This window comes from Phascolarctos cinereus, unplaced genomic scaffold (genome assembly GCF_003287225.1).
Source record: "Phascolarctos cinereus isolate Bilbo 61053 unplaced genomic scaffold, phaCin_HiC Scaffold_4;HRSCAF=312, whole genome shotgun sequence".
NCBI classification, from domain to species: domain Eukaryota; kingdom Metazoa; phylum Chordata; class Mammalia; order Diprotodontia; family Phascolarctidae; genus Phascolarctos; species Phascolarctos cinereus.
Window position 1 is genome coordinate 22,389,819 of NW_027555847.1, and position 15,836 is coordinate 22,405,654.

The 15,836-nt window shown below is 44.5% G+C and overlaps 1 protein-coding gene across 1 annotated transcript in view; it reads right to left on the reverse strand.

Annotated features, from left to right (window-relative positions):
• FAM3D (FAM3 metabolism regulating signaling molecule D) overlaps nucleotides 1–15,448 on the reverse strand; it is a 53,715-nt gene extending 38,267 nt beyond the window's left edge. The window contains exon 1 of the mRNA XM_020969100.2: nucleotides 15,310–15,448. The gene's annotated coding sequence lies outside the window, so the exon portion shown is untranslated. The remainder of the gene's footprint in view (nucleotides 1–15,309) is intronic.
• Nucleotides 15,449–15,836: the final 388 nt, after the last annotated feature.

Here is a 15,836-nt window from a genome sequence, read left to right on the forward strand (position 1 = left end):
ACTTCCTCCACCATCTTCCTATCCAAAGTCTATCTTGATTTAACAATTATTTGCAAGACACCCAGGCACCTTGCAATTCAGCCCTGGGGCTCAAAGGGAAAATGTAGCCTAGCCCCTGGCTATGATGTAGTTGAAGAGGCAAGACTTTTACATGAGGAACAGATAGACAACAGACAAGTACATGTCTGAATAGGTGTGGAAATGAGTGAAAGCAGAACACAGATGAGATCCATCAGATTTCTTGGGAGAGAGAAAGAAAAAGGTGGAACCCTCACCAAATCTGTACCTCTGAGTTAAAAAAAACTCCATCTCTTCTAATGAGTCATTTTCTTTAAAAGATTTTAAAGAGGAGGGAGAGAGAAAGAGAATAATATGAAAGGTGAGGGAGGGTGAAGAAGATGTGCTCCAAGGGGTTTTTTTAAAGAATATTATGGGTTTATTTATTACTATTGTTTTCTTGCTTAGTGCTGTCTGACCCTTCATGACCCCATTTTGGGTCTTCTTGGCAGAGATGCTGGAATGGCTTGCTGTTTCCTTCTCCAGCTCATTTTACAGATGAGGAAACTAAGGCAAACAGGGTTAAGTGACTTTCTCAGGGTCACACAGCTAGTAAGTGTCTGAGGCCAGATTTGAACTCAGATCCTCCTGGGTCAGCATCCTATCCCACTGAGCCCCCTAGGTGCCTATGCTCCAGGAGTCCTTAACCTTTTTTTGTATCATGGACTCTTTGGGCAATCTGATGAACCCAGGGACCCCTTTGCAGAATAAGGTTTTTGGTTTTAATTCTTAATTGAAGGAAATGCTCAATTTCAGTTAGAGGTGACTTAAAATGAAGATGTAATTTTTTTCCCCTTTCAAGTTTATCTAATATCCCCTGAAATCTATCCATGCATCCCCTTGGGGAGGAGGGAGAGTATTCATAGACTCTGGTGAAGAACCTTTGATATACTCAGTACTTTGCATGGTATGAACTTAGCAAATACTTAATACCAAACAATACAAGCATTTCCACCCACAAAGTTTCCTTATCAGGAATAGGAAAGTAATATCTTCACAGCCTACAGGAAGATTTATTGTTCCGAGGCCCAAATAAATAATAAGAACCACAAAACTAAATGGTATTGATCAAGCAGCTTGAAGTTGGCAAAGTGCAGCATGTACAGTATCTCATTTGAGCCCCCAACACAAAGCAAAATGCCTTTGAAAACAGCATGTTGAATCAGCTGTGTTCTTGGAGGGAGGACAGACGAAGAAGGAGCCCCCAGGTACACAATTTACTTCTCCCTCCCAAAGTGATGGACTTTGCAAACTTTAAGGCACTAGATCAATCCCATTTGGGTTTGTGGTTATTATTATTTATTTGGGCTTCAGAACAATAAATCTTCAGGTAGGCTGTGAAGATATCACCTTTGTATTCCTGATGAGGAAACTGAGGCCCTGAGAGAATAAGTTAGTTGGGAAATGTCACTTAAGCTCTCGGGACCTCGCCTTCCTCACCTGTAAAGTGAGGAGGGTTGGGCCAAATGAACTCTAAGGTCCGTTCTAGCTTTATATCCCCCAATCCTTCACATTATCCGAGGTCACACGACTCGGAAACGTCAGGGTGAATTTGGGCTTGATCTCCAATTTATCCTGTACAAACACCCTATTCTACATGTCTGCATTAGAAAGTGAGCTACTTGAGGGCAGGAAGTGTCTTTTACTTCCTTTTGTATATCCAGAGCTGAGCACAGTGCATGGCACATAGTAGGCTTAATAAATGTTTATTGAGCCTTGGAGTCAAGAGGACATGCATTCAAATCCAGCCTCAGACACTTCACACTAACTAGTTGTGTGACCCTGGGCAAGTCACTTAACCCTGATTGCCTCACCAAAAAGTAAAAAAAAAATGCTTATTGATTTGAGTTGATGTCTCATTCCAGCTCTGTAACTAGTAAATCATGCAAAAATCTAGTTTGGGACCCTAGCTTGTCTGATTCTAACATTCTGAGTTTCTCAAGCCCCCTCCCCTTCCCCCACAGCCCCTCTTAAAAATCCTGGGAGGATGGAGAAAGCACACCTGTGCTCTGGAAAAATTTTAAAACTATGGTAAGGAATAAGCCCCTGAAAGGTTAAAAAAAACCAGCCACGATATGGACTCAGCCAGCTGGAACCTGGTGCCATCCATGGTTTTGTCTTGTTTTCCCACCCTTTGTCTTGGCTAGGTTGGGGCCACCTGCCAAGCTGTGTTCTGAACTCCACCAAAGCCTGACAAACTCATTAAAGTTTCTCTTCCAAAGGGCCCAAGGGCCCTCATGTTTTGATATCTCCAGTCCCAAGTCACTAGAATTCTAAAATCATCCAGGACCCCGTGAGAGGGGAGTGGCCAAAGTCAGGCAAGACATAAGGAGAACATAGACCAGAATGCAGCCTCCTGCAGAAATAGGATTTTCTTGGAAGGTTCAATTGTGTTATCCTTCCATCTGCGTTTTAGATGGATTTTATATTTAGGTGGCAAGCTTGAGAAAGCCCACTAGGGCTTCAGCAGCCACTCCTCAGGGATAGGAGTCCATTTGAAGAGCTGTGAAAATCTTTCTCTCAACCCTGTGTTAGATGGCAAGACTGAACCCTCATTTGTTGCTGCTGGGCTAATTAAAAAAGACAGAGCTGAGCTGGAAAATGAGAAGCAAGTCCTAAAGTCTCTCCTTGCTGCTCCTTTCTGGTGTAAAACTAATAATTTCCAAGGTTTGTGAAAGGATGAGGGAGAAAGTGAAATAAAGATGATACCCATTTTACAGATGAAGGAAGCAAGGCTTGGTGAGATTCATAGAATTATAAATTTAGACCTGAAAGAGAGCTTAGAGACCATCTAATCCATCCCAGAGAAAGTTAAGGGACTTGGTCAAGATTACACTGCTGATGAATGGCAAAACCAAGACTCTTACTCCAAAATCTGGTGTCTTCTCCATTGCCTTACCATTGACTTCCTGGCTAATAATTATTGGAGCCAGGACACAAAAGAACCCTCATCTCCTCTTTCCAGGAACCTTAGGTTTAACTTGTATTTGCTTTGTACGCGTTCTGCATGTCTAACATTCATGAAACATTCTAAGGTTTGCAAAGAGCACTACATTAGACCGTGAGCTCCTTGAGGGCAAGGATGGTCTCAAGACTTAGTAGAGTGCCTGGTGCATAGTAGGACTTCATAAATGCTTATTGGCTGACCTAACTACATGTTTATCTCTTTTGATCTTCCTGACAACCCTGGTGGGGTCGTCATATCTTTTCCTCTTAGTTAATATCTGAGCAAGGTTCTGGGGACACAGACTGACCCTGTCCTCACGGAGTCTACTTGGGGTGCCATGGGGGAGGGGTACAGTATGCAGACAGGTAAGCAAACCACACATTAGGACTCCAGAGTTCTAGAGCTTGAGGGGCTCTCTGAAGTCACCTTACTACCTACCTGGGTGATGTTGGGCAAGTGATTTCCCATCTCTCTGAGTCTCGGGTTTCCTCAAATGAAATCGCTGGCCAAGCAACCCTCAGGTAAGTGTCAGATTAATATACAATAATTTAAAGAGGTAGAGAGTGCTAATAACTAGATAAAAGGGGGAAGGGGTGAGGAAAGCCTTGGGTAGAAGAGGGCACAGCTGACTTGAACTTTAAAGCAAGCAGGGGCTTTTCTGAGGCAGAGGAAAAGGGGCTGTTATGGGGTACTGCCTAACATCAAATATTTGCCATTTCAGATGGGCATCTGACAAGGGGGTAGGGGTGAAGGAAAGGAGGTTGGACAGATCTGGGAACTGCCAGAGACAGAGACAAAGAGGGACAGAGACAGAGTGAGACAGAGACAGAGGAGCCCTTTTACATGGGCTGGTACCTCACATTTAGGTACCCACTGAAGACTAGGGTTTAGAGAGATCTTCAGCTTTCACTGGAGGGGGATACAACCATAGAACAGTCCGGACAGACCTTCCAACAGCTTAGCCCCTCCCTCCCTTTCTCCCTGTCTTCCTCCCTCCTCCTCTCTCTAAACAACTACCTGCACATCATGTCCTGAGGGAGGGAGGCCCTTATCTTCAGAAGTTCGGCCATCCAGCCTACTGAGTCTTGACCAGAAGCATGATGCCCCCACCTCCCCCTCCCCTGCCATCCAATCCCTTCCACCAACGCAACTCCAGGCTGGGGTGAGATCAGTGGGGTCAACAGGGTGGGGTCAGACATCCTCTAGGCAGCCGCATTTTTTTCACTTTTTTCTCTAGTTAGTTTTTATAACCTGTTATCGAAGTTGGAAATCATTAGGTAAAGAACCCAAGGAGGCCTGTCATACTTCCTTTGGGTAGGGATGGAAGAGCTGAAGTTTGTCCTCCCGGACTCTGCTACAGCTCAGACAAAGTTAACTGGATGCAGGCTAGGGCAGAGATGCTGCTTAGAGGCTGATGGGCATGGCCAACTGGAAGGCGTTCCACTTAGTCCTGGAGAATAAAGTCCCTGCCCTCAAGGAACGTGCGATTCAATAAGGATATTCAGCCTGTGCACAGGTATATCCCTCCCTCTGTGTAACACCTCCCCTAGAAAGGGTAAGACTGGCCCAGACTCACACAGACTTCTGGGATTGGGAGTTTTTTCTCTCATCTTCTAAGGCAAAGAAATACCACATTTTGAGGCACTAGGGGGAGATTAAAGGAGAGCACTTCCTTGTCCTCCAGGACATCCCTCCCTCTCATGCAGCAGTATTGCTGAGATCTATTCCTCCAGCAGCTGATTATGTCTTAAAGAGCCGGTCTGATGACACTTCTCTGGGCCTCAGTTTTCTCATCTGTAAAATGGGCAAAACTACTTATTGTTCCTACTTCACAGGGTCATTGCAAGACTGAAATGAATTCAGTACTTTGCAAATTTTAAAGTGCTCTCTTTCTTTCTCCATATATATATATATATAATATATGTACATGTACATGTATATACACACATATATACATATATGTATATGTATACACACATATATTTGTGTGTGTGTGTGTGTGTGTGTATAGACAGAGGGAGGGGAAGGGGAAGGGAACACACACCTCCCATAGTAAGTGCCAGGCACTAAGCTAAGCACTTCACAATTTTTATCTTATTTGATCCTCACAACAACCCTGGGAGATAAGTGCCATTACTATCGCCATTTTCCAGGTGAGGAAACTGAGACAGTCAGAGGTTAAATGATTTGCCCAGAATCACACAACTCGTATCTGAGACCAGATTATAACTCAGGTTTTCCTGACTCCAGGCCCAGTATTCCATCCACTGAACCCCCTAGCTATCTCTCAGGTAAACAGAGGGGAAGTGACTTAGCCAAGGTCACATAGTAAATGTCTGAGGCAGGATTTGAACCAGATCTTCCTGACTCCAAGTCCGGTATGATATCCATTCTACTGAGTTCCCTTTCTTGTTTACGTGCTAATCCTTCACTAGACTATAACCTTTTTGAGAGCAGGGACCATGATTTTCTTCCACTTTGTAGTGATCTCTGTGCTGAGCATGGAAGGTACGTTTGTGTGCAGTTGGTGCTCTATAAATGTTTGCTGAATGAATGAATACTGGGAATTCCATAAATGCTTGTCAATTTCTGGACAGAATAGCCTTTGACTCTTCACAGAGACCAAGTCCTTGTTCCCAGTCTTTTTCACCTGCCAATATGATTGCATTTTTCTAAAACAAAGCTTGACTTGAAGGAGGAGGCCAGATCATGGGTCAATAGAAGGAGCCCTCACCTGGCCCTGGTCAAGATGAAGGCTCTAGTCAGCTCTGGGCTGAGCATGTGGTCTTGGGTAAGTCATTTTTGTTCATCACTCACCTCCACTCTCTGCCCCTTTCTGAGTCCTTGTTCACTTATCTATAAAATTAGGGAGTTGTACCAGATGGTGGGAGAGGCACTGAATATAGGGAAAACACCACGGGGAATTGGCAGTGATGGCACTATCGGTGCCCTTTTCAACTTAGCACACATTGAATATCTGCTGTTTAAAATTGTGCTAAATCCAGGGCAGATAAAGATATATAGGCCCTGAATCTGATCTCTAGGAGCTAACAATCTAAATGGTCTTTAAGATTAAGTACATAAATAACTACGATAAGGGGGAGAGTGATTAATATAAATGCACAAGAGAGATGCAGGCCACATGAGATAACTTCTGGGTGGAGGGCAGAATGAGAGGTTGCAAGAGAAGTCCACCGCAGCCCACTAGACACAGTGAGAAATGCCAGAGAGGGAACAGTGCTCCAGGAAATCCTCAAGAGGGACTTGGTTTCATAAGAGAAAATACACACTCAGAGAAATGAACAGAGAAAAGAAGTCACAGCGCAATGAAAAAAAAATGTTAAGAACTAAAAGAAAATAGAGGTCAGAATAGCGGAAGAGAAACATACACTCCAATAACACAGGCAGAACCACAAGACACAACAAAATAGATAGTAACCACACCACAAGAATGTGAGGAAAAAATGAAATAGCTAGGATAATGTTATGAGGAAATGATGGAAGAACTGTAGAGGACTTGGGAAACAGCAGAACAAGATGGTTATAGGACTCAGAAGTTCAGAAACCCCCACCCACGTCTTCTTCTCCAAGTGAAACACCCCCATCTCCTTCAACATTTCATTATATAACAAACCTTGGAGACCACGTCCCATCCTGGTCATCCTCCTCAGGACACCAATGTCCTTCCCAAGGCATGATGCTCAGAAATGGACATGGGATTCCAGATGTGGGCTGACTAGTATAGAGAAAAACAGTACAATTGCCTTGTTTATTCTCGAGTGTGACCTGAATCAGATTAAAATGTAGTCGGGAAATGTTTAACAAAAACAAATAAAAATACAATACAACGTAGATAATGTGAATTTGTGGTCTTCTAAGTCAATATTCTGCCCACAGGGATCTGTTTCTGTATGTGTTTGACAACCTCCTAAGTCCCTTTTAGCTCTAAATTATTTATAACATGGTGACTGACACTTTCAGATTCTGTTTCGCTCGACAATGAGGATCAGAGTGATACAATGGAAAAAAAGATGGAGTTAGGAAACCTGTGTCTCATCCCTAGCTCAATGTGCCTCAGATTATTATTATTATTAATTACTATCATCATTATTATTAGTTTATTACATGTTATTATATCATAATATTACAAGTTCTTTATTTTCATGTAATAATAATAGCTGGAGGCAAAAAGGTAATGCACTGCATAGACTGCTTAACCTGGAGTCAGGAAGACCTCAGTTCAATTTCTGCCTTGGACACTAGCTATGTGACCCTGGGCAAGTGACCTAAGTGCTGTCTGCCTCAGTTTTCTCATCTGTAAAATGGTGCTAATAACCGCACCTACCTTCCAGGGTCGTGGTGAGGCTCAGATGAGATAATCTGCCTGACTTTGACTCCAAAGCTTCCCGTTCCTCCTGGCCACCTGGAAAGGCCTTGCCTAGAAGGTACCATGTGAGCTGGCTAAGGAGAACCCAGTCTGAGACAGACAGATCTTCCCTTCCACGTGCTACTGGCCAGCTCTTCATTCTTGCATAGGAAAGGGCTTTCACTTTAACAATAGGCCTCTCATAGCTTATTAATTTTTCATTAATTTACACTACACACAGTGTCTCCATTCACAACATGGCTTGGGCTTAAGTCATAAAAGTCAATGGCTTCATAAAAAAAACGATCCTTGACTGATTTCACCTGACTGGGGACTAGCTTCCTCCTGTTATTCTGACGTGGACTCAGTTTACTCTGAGGAAAAAAGGGGAGAACAGCAGTCCTGCAGTCAGCCCCTTCCTTTCTCTAAAGGCATGCTAGCCTTCCAAAGTGTCCCTGACCCTAATTCTGCAGAGGGGAAGGAATCCTTTTTAAGGAGACCACCCTTCTCCCACAGACACGTGGTCCTTTGGATCGGTGTGCTTTCTGACGCAGGCCAAGCCGACTCTTGGAAACCCAGAGACTGAGCCCATGTCGATCCTCTCTGGTGAAGGCTCTAGGTCTTGGCTGGACCCTACTCTGGAGTTTCTTAGTACAAATGACTGAATGGTAGGAAGATCAGAACCTTAGCAGGGACCCCACCAGAAATGCGCAAAGAATTTTTTCCCATAAGCTGCCCCAGAATCCCAAGTGATTCATTCAGCAGCTATTGTGAGGTAATCAAAGGAACCAGCTGCCCTAAACAGGCTCCCTTGTAAACTCTGAATATTTATAGGCGGTAATTGATGGCATTGCCCAATATACAGAGAGATAAAACCACCAAAAAACCAATAGTCCATAAGGCTAGGCCTCCAATGATGGGCTGAGTGGACATTTCTTTCCAAATTAGCTCCAAAGAAAGCCTATTATTTGGCCCAGTTTAAATTTTATTTCTTGGACTTCACACGCTTTCTAGACTTGGGGCACTGGACAGATTATTGGGCAGTATCGCAAGGCCACAAATGAGAGATGTCTGGCTCAGCTCAGGGGAGATAAAAGAACTTGAGGGTGGCCCCTCCCAGATCACAAAACCCCAGAATCTCCGAGATGAAAGGGACCTCAGAGGCTTCCTAATCAGAGGTGTCCTGGAAAACCATAGAAGAGGAAGGATGAAGGACGAGAAGGTGAGCAGTGGGGTCAAAGGCTGCTGAGAGGGCACGAAAGAAGAAGACCGAGAAGAGGCCGCTGGGAACTTTGGAGGCAGCAGTTTCAGTGGAATGATGGGGCTCAAGCCAGATTGTAAGGAAAGTGCAAGTGAGTAAGTAAGAAGAGAATGAGAGAAAAGTGGAGACATCTGTTGTACATAGCTTTCAGCTAGTAAATGTCTGAGGCAGGATTTGAACTCAGGTCTTCCTGACTCCAAGCTCAGTGTCCCATCCATTCCACCATGTTCAATATTGCTCTGTATCCCTAGAAGGAGACCTAGGTTCACATCCATATTTTTAGCCCCCGAGTTGTTGTGTTGACCACTATTTGGGAGCTGGTATATCTATACTGGGGAGGAGCATGCTTGGGAATCTGCTCCTTCCCTTCTCCCTCCTGGTTGAGTAACTGGGTACAATAAAAGGTCAGCTCCAAGAGATGGTTATGGTGATGGGTGCATGGGACTGGTAGCTAGGGAGAAATAGATCTCTGGGGCCTGGCTCACAGTGGGAGATTAATAAGTTATTATTGATTGATCAGAAAGGAGGAAAAGGGTCTGGAGTGGAGGAGTGGTGCCCAAGAGGAAAGGAGAAAGCCACTAGCACTTGCTTTGGCCTGGGGAGACAGTACTGAAGAGCTGAGGACGTTTTGCAATCAATCGACCAGAGAATCAAGGAGGCGGGGGCAGACTGGCTGGGCTAGGGAACCATAAGGAATGCCAAGAAGGAAGAGATAGAGAAAGGTAGAAATCCCACCTCTGTTTCTCACTTCCCTCAGGAGACAGCTGGCCAAGTCAGCCCTTGCAAGTAAGGACTTCCCTTAGACCATCCCTCCCCCTGGTTGGCGACCTCTCCGATTTTACAACTGTCTTTGGTGGATAGAATGTAAATGCTTTGAGTACAGGGACTGTTTCGCTTTGGTCTACGTAGCTACAGTAGTTGGCACAGAATAAAGGAACTAGATTTGTGATTGTTGTACTTTGTATTAGGAACTCCTTGAAGAGGAAATTCCCTCTGCCAAAGTAGATGAACACGGGGCAGCTAGGTGGCGCAGTGGATAGAGCTCTGGCCTTGAAGTCAGGAGGACATGAGTTCAAATCCAGTCTCAAACACATGACACTTACTAGCTGTGCAACCCTGGGCAAGTCACTTAACCCCGATTGCCTCACCAAGAAAGCAAAAACAAAAAACAAAACAAAGTAGATGAACACTTCTGAAACATGGCCTTAGAGAACTGAGAAGTTAAGTCTGTGTCAAAGGTGGAACTGGAACCTCGGCCTTAGCAATAATAATTATACACACATACACACACACACGTATATATAATTGTTATGATTGCGTAATGTTTTCCTTATATAATTTTACATAAATACATTTTACATATTTACATTTTATATAAAATACACACATACATATACACATGTATATGTATTATTGTATACAATATTGTATATAATACAATTATATCAAATATATGATATAAATATATTATAGATATAATACAAATATATTTTATAATATAATTACATTGAACACAATACAAATATATTTTATATAATATAATTATGTATTATATACTCAAATGTATATATATGAAACAATTATATATACTTATATACACATACATATACAATTATCTACATACATCTATATGCCGTACAGTTTCCAAAGCTCTTCACATGTAACCTCATTTGAGAGGTCAGGTGATTTGCCCAAGGTCACACAGTTAGAATGTGGCATAGAGTGCCAGTGGGAACCTGTAGGGTCTGGGGGTCCGGGTTCAAACAATGAACAAAACCAGGAGAATTGCAAAGATTACCTGTCTGTTGAGAGACACAGTGTAGGCACACTGAGGCTGCTCCTCCCTCACTCCCACATTATCATAATAGCTTAGCAATGTATCCCCCAAACAATGTGGTTTCCATTAGTAACTCATTATGGCATGGCCACCTAGCAATTTATCTAAATTTTCTTTTTTCAAGATACTAATAATTTCAGCACATGCTGAACTTGGAGACCATTGGTTTCTCTCTAATATATCATTGTGCCATGGAATGAGCTTGGGATTGGGAGTCAGAGGACACAGGTTCAAATCCTGCCCCTGCTATTAACTCCTTGTGTAGGTTTGGATAAGTAGGGGTAGAGTAAATGGAAAGAGCTGGCTGGCTCTGAAGTCAGAGGACCTGGGTTCAAGAGCTGGTTGGACCACTTGCAAGTTGATCACTTGTGTGACTACAGACAAATTATTTTTAACCTCCCAGGGCCTCAGTTTCCTCATCTGGAAAATGGGGGGTTGGACTAGGATTAGGGTTGGGGTATCTAAGGTCTGCTCCAGTTCTAAATCTGGGTTCTAAGTCACTAAATCTCTCTCCAGCTTTCAGTTGCCTCTTTTATAAAGTGAAAGAGTTTATATATGAGTTCCTCATATATAAAGAGAAGGGGTTGCTCTAGGTGACCTCACATTCCCTTCTAGCTCTAAATCTTTGACTTTATGTCTCCTATTACTTGTCTTCAAGTTACCAGAAGGTCGAGAGAGACCCCACTGTTCAGGTGTGCTGGTGTTTGGGAAATAAACCCACATTCACTTTTAGGGTAACCCGTAGGGTTACTGCTCTGCCCAGTGGTCAGTACCCTGACCTTTTTATTCTGTGGTCAGTGGTCAGTTTTATAATCTCCACCTCTCTTGGGTGATCTCAGAACTTCCTTCACGTCCCAACTCTTCTTCCCCTTACTTCATAGGAAGGAGACAAGATGCAGAGGCAGTACACTTTGGGCAAAGAGTCAGGGCACACTAACCCTGAACCAGCCGGACAGAAGAAAGGAAAAAATCTAAATGACCAAGTAAACTTTTCAGAAACCACCTCCTCCTTCCCTCCCTTCCTCCTCCTTCACCTCTCCCCTCCTTCTTACTTATATTTCTATAGATCCATTCCCAGAGTTGGTTGCAACCAGGAGATTAGCCCAAAAGGACACTTCAGGACACAGATCATTTCTGTCTGACCATCCATCAGTCCTGCTTAATTAGGGATTGATAGTTTTGATGCTTGAGAAAGGCCGAGTCTAAACTAATTAGTGAAGCTACTCAGAGGGGCAGCCCTTGATCCAGGTTGTCCAGACTGATCGACTCAAAAAAGAGGGGACCAGCCTTCCCTGTGTAAATCATTCACGTTGTGCCAGGTTACGTTTTGAAGAAATGCCCTCCAGATCAAGTGAGAAGGTTATTTCTTCCCACCAGAGAGAGCTGAGTTTTAGGCCCCTCTGATCAACAAAGATGGTGGCGTCCATAATTAAGTCAGTAGTGTCTTGAGGGTTCATTAGAAGGCTAGTCTTAAAGAGAAAGGCATAGGATCTGGAGGGAGGCTTTATTAAAGGACAGTATTTACATAATTGACAACAGTATCAAATTTGCAGCTAGCTTGTAACTAAACAAAGACTTTCGGGATACCCTGTATTTCAAGAGAACTCTCAACCTGCAGCCCTAGCCGCTATCTTCTTTTCTCCAGGCGGAACACTTCTAGTTTCTCCCATCAATTCTCATCATATCAATCAATCAATAATCAATCAACAAACATTTATTAAGGTCCACTATGTGCCAGGTACTGTACTAAGCACTGGGGATACAAAAAGAGGCAAAAGACTGTCCCTGCCCTCAGGGAGCTTACAAACTCATTCTACTTGAACTCAAGGCCCTTCTCCATCCAGCTTATGAAATGGTGATAAAGTATTTAAATGCTTTCTCTGGGCCAAGTACTGGAGTTAAAAATGCAAGTCAGCAAGACAGGTTGCCATTTTGAGGAGAGACAACATAGAGAGGAGAGATAGGAAAGAGGGCAGGGGCTGGGGGTGGGGGTGGGGTGCACTCAGTAGGTTCAGGAAATGGCCAGTTCCTGGTTAAGAGAAGGCCAAAGCTGACCCCCCAAGAACCTGGGGCAGGCCCAAATGGTTCACATGGGGAGAGGATGAGGATGGCTGGGGTGGAGGTGGCTTGATCTGAACTCAGTACTCAAGGTGTGGGCTGACCAGGTCAGAGTTCAGAGGGACCGTCACCTCCAGAATCCCAATGTAATCCAAGATTTCCTTGGCTTTTATGGCTGTCATGCCATAATGCTGACTCCCTATTGAGATTACAATCTTTTCTTTGGTCCTTTGATTGTATCTCCCTATGGAGGGAGTGGCCATGTCCCATGGACACCTTGCTGGGAGGTTTAAGAACATGGACTGGGCCTGGATACTTGTCTGGCTCCTGAACCCATTATCCACTTCACTGAGGATGAGTGATGGAATTGTAGTGATTGGGGACGGGTGGGAATAATCTAGCTGGCTTGAGTTGTTGGGGCTGTGATGTACCCCCCCCATCCATGAAACGCTGGAGAACTAGGTGGTTAAGTAGTTAGAGCTCTGGGCTTGACCTCAAAAAGATCTGAGTTCAAATCCAACCTCAGACACTTAATTAGCTGTGAGACCCTGGGCAAGTCAATATAAAATGGGTATGATAATAGCACCTTCTTCCCAGGGTTGTTGTGAGGACCAAATGAGACCACATTTTAAAGTCACTGGCCCACCCAGGGCCTTGAACCCCTTCCCCAGGACTGACTCACTAAACTACAACTTAGTAAGTAGTTGCTGAAATCACGACTCCACTTGCCCAAGACTCCCTGTGACAAGGCACGGGTTTTTTGCTCAAATGTATAGTAAAGTTACTATTTGTCAAGGAACAGCAGGGTGGGGCTGGCTTAGAATGAAATAATGGTATCTTGGCACAATGGCTCCCTCCCGTAATTTGTTTTGACAAGCTAGGATGTGACCAGGAAGAAGCTGGTCACCTCAGCAAGGTTAAAGAGGAGGGAAGGAACGGGTTATGGTGGAAAGGGGGCTGACTGCCGAGTCAGAGAACCTGGGGCTTAAATCCTGGTTATCCCACTCTCTGTGTGCCTTTGGAAAACTATTGAACTAGTCTTTGCCTCAGTTTCCTCAGCTGTAAAATGAGAGAGTTGGACTCAATGATGACCAGAGTCCCTTCTAGCTGAAGCTCTATAATCCTATGAACCTCTCTGGGTCTCAGTTTCCTCTCCTGTAAAATGAAAGGGAGCAGACCAGAGGACCTCTTTGGAGGCAGCAAAGGTGTTAGGAGAACTCCTGGATAATGTTTGCTGGACAGAAAGAAGGGGTTCCTAAGTTCCCAGATGAAGAGGCATTCTTTGACCAAGCAGGAGATAGAACCAAGAAGCATAGGAAGGAGCCTTTGCCCCCTATGTCCCCTGTGGCCAGAGGTCACTCCCTCTTCACCTCTGCCCCTTAGAATTCCAAACCTTTCCTGAATCTCCCCTACCCAGCTTCCAATGTTTCCCCTTCCAAAAAACCACCTTGTCTATATTCATTCTATCTATCTATCTATCTATCTATCTATCTATCTATCTATCTATCTATCTATCTATCTATCTATGATTCTTACAACATCAGGTAGGTGCTTTCATGAGCTCTATTTTACATTTGAGGAAACTGAGGCAGACAGTGAGTTAATAAAGACTCACCCAGGATCACACAGCTGTAAGTGTCTGAAGCCAGATTTGAATTCAGGTGTTCCTGAATCCAGGCCCAGTACTCTATCCACGTGCATAATGATCTTGTTGACGGACTGAGGCATTATCTGGAGGGCAGGTTTGATACCAACTATGTATAACATAAATATATTGGGGTGTCAAGATGAAAATACAATAGTCAGACAGATGCTGGGCTGGAAACTACATTGACTTGGGCTCAGGGTCCCCTCCCCACCCTACTGCTAATTAACCATAAGGGATGTAAGGGAAATGTGGTATAATAGTTAGATAGCAATCCAGGAAGCCAGGAAGACCTGGGTTCAAGTCCTGACTGCCCATGAGATAATATGGGGATCACACTGATCCTAGAGGGATCATTGACCCTCTTGACATGAATCCAAGCCAACAAATGCCAGTAATTAGGCCAACGTTCCCTGGAACTTGTGCCAATAATTAGGGCAATCTGGGCCTGAAGGGGCATCTTTCCTGGGAACGACAATGGAAGTGAGTCAAAGCTTGGCCCAGTTCAGGGAACTGAGCATTAATTAGGCACTTCTTTTATGCAAGGTGCTGTGGCTGGAGGCCCTCGAGCAGCCTCTGTTCTATCCAGAGAAGGCAGCATGACCTCCATGGCAGGGACAGTGTTGGCCTTGGATTCAAGAGAACCTTAGTTCCAGCTGTGTGGCCTTGGGTATCCCTTCCTCAGCCTCCTTTTCTTCATCTGTAATATGTGGAGGTTGGCTTAAGAGGGGAAGAAGGGGTGGCACCCCTAAGAATCTTTCATCTGAGAAGTCTTAATCTCTCCTTTGTTTGTTCTCATTCTTCTGTGTCTGAGTCTCTGTCTCTTTTGCCTTCTCTTTCTCTGCCTTCTCTTTGTCTATCTGTCTCTCCACCCTTCTCTCCCATACACACCTCATCTGTCCTTCTTTCTCACTGGCACTGAGACCCATAAAACCACTAATTGTGGAAAATCTCCTGGGGATGCAGCCCATGTTCTTCTTCCTGACCCACCTGAGAAGGTGGTTTGGATCCCTTGGTCCTGACAACAGTCCACAGGACCAAAGACTGCACATTATTCAGCAGCTCCCCAGAGGAGGAAAGCAGTGGATTTCCCCAATTGTAAAAAGGAGTTCCACCCTGGTGGGGTGCCCCGACATACCTTCTAGACTGGCCTCCTCCGGAGCTCCCCGGGCTCTGAGCACATGTCCTGAGCTGGGCTCCTGGACAGCTGCAGGTGGAAGAGCCTACCACCCTCTGTGATTTAAAGACATTCCAGCAGACTACCCTGAAACCATCCCCTCCCACTGTTGACATAGAACAGCCAAGAGGCAGGCTTAAGGAACAAGGAAGTTTGATCTGGGTATCTCCCAAGAAAAGAACTCTGCCAACCGGCCAGAAATCCTCTTCTGCTGGGGATGCAGGAAGAGGAAGCTTGGAAATCAGTCCTTTGGCATCTGCAAAATTTCTCCAGGCAAAACCCCTCCGAGGAATTGAAGGGGATTCTTAGTTCAAGCCCGGGCTGCTGAAAACAAAGGAAAATGGTCCTTTGCCTAGATTTGTTTGCTCCCCAACTAGAATGCAGACTCCTTAAGGTCAGGGCTGTTTCTTGTTTTTTGCCTGTCTCCCTGTCTCCTAGCACACACACAGTGCCTGGAATAAAGGACGATCCCAGTAAGTGGATTCTCA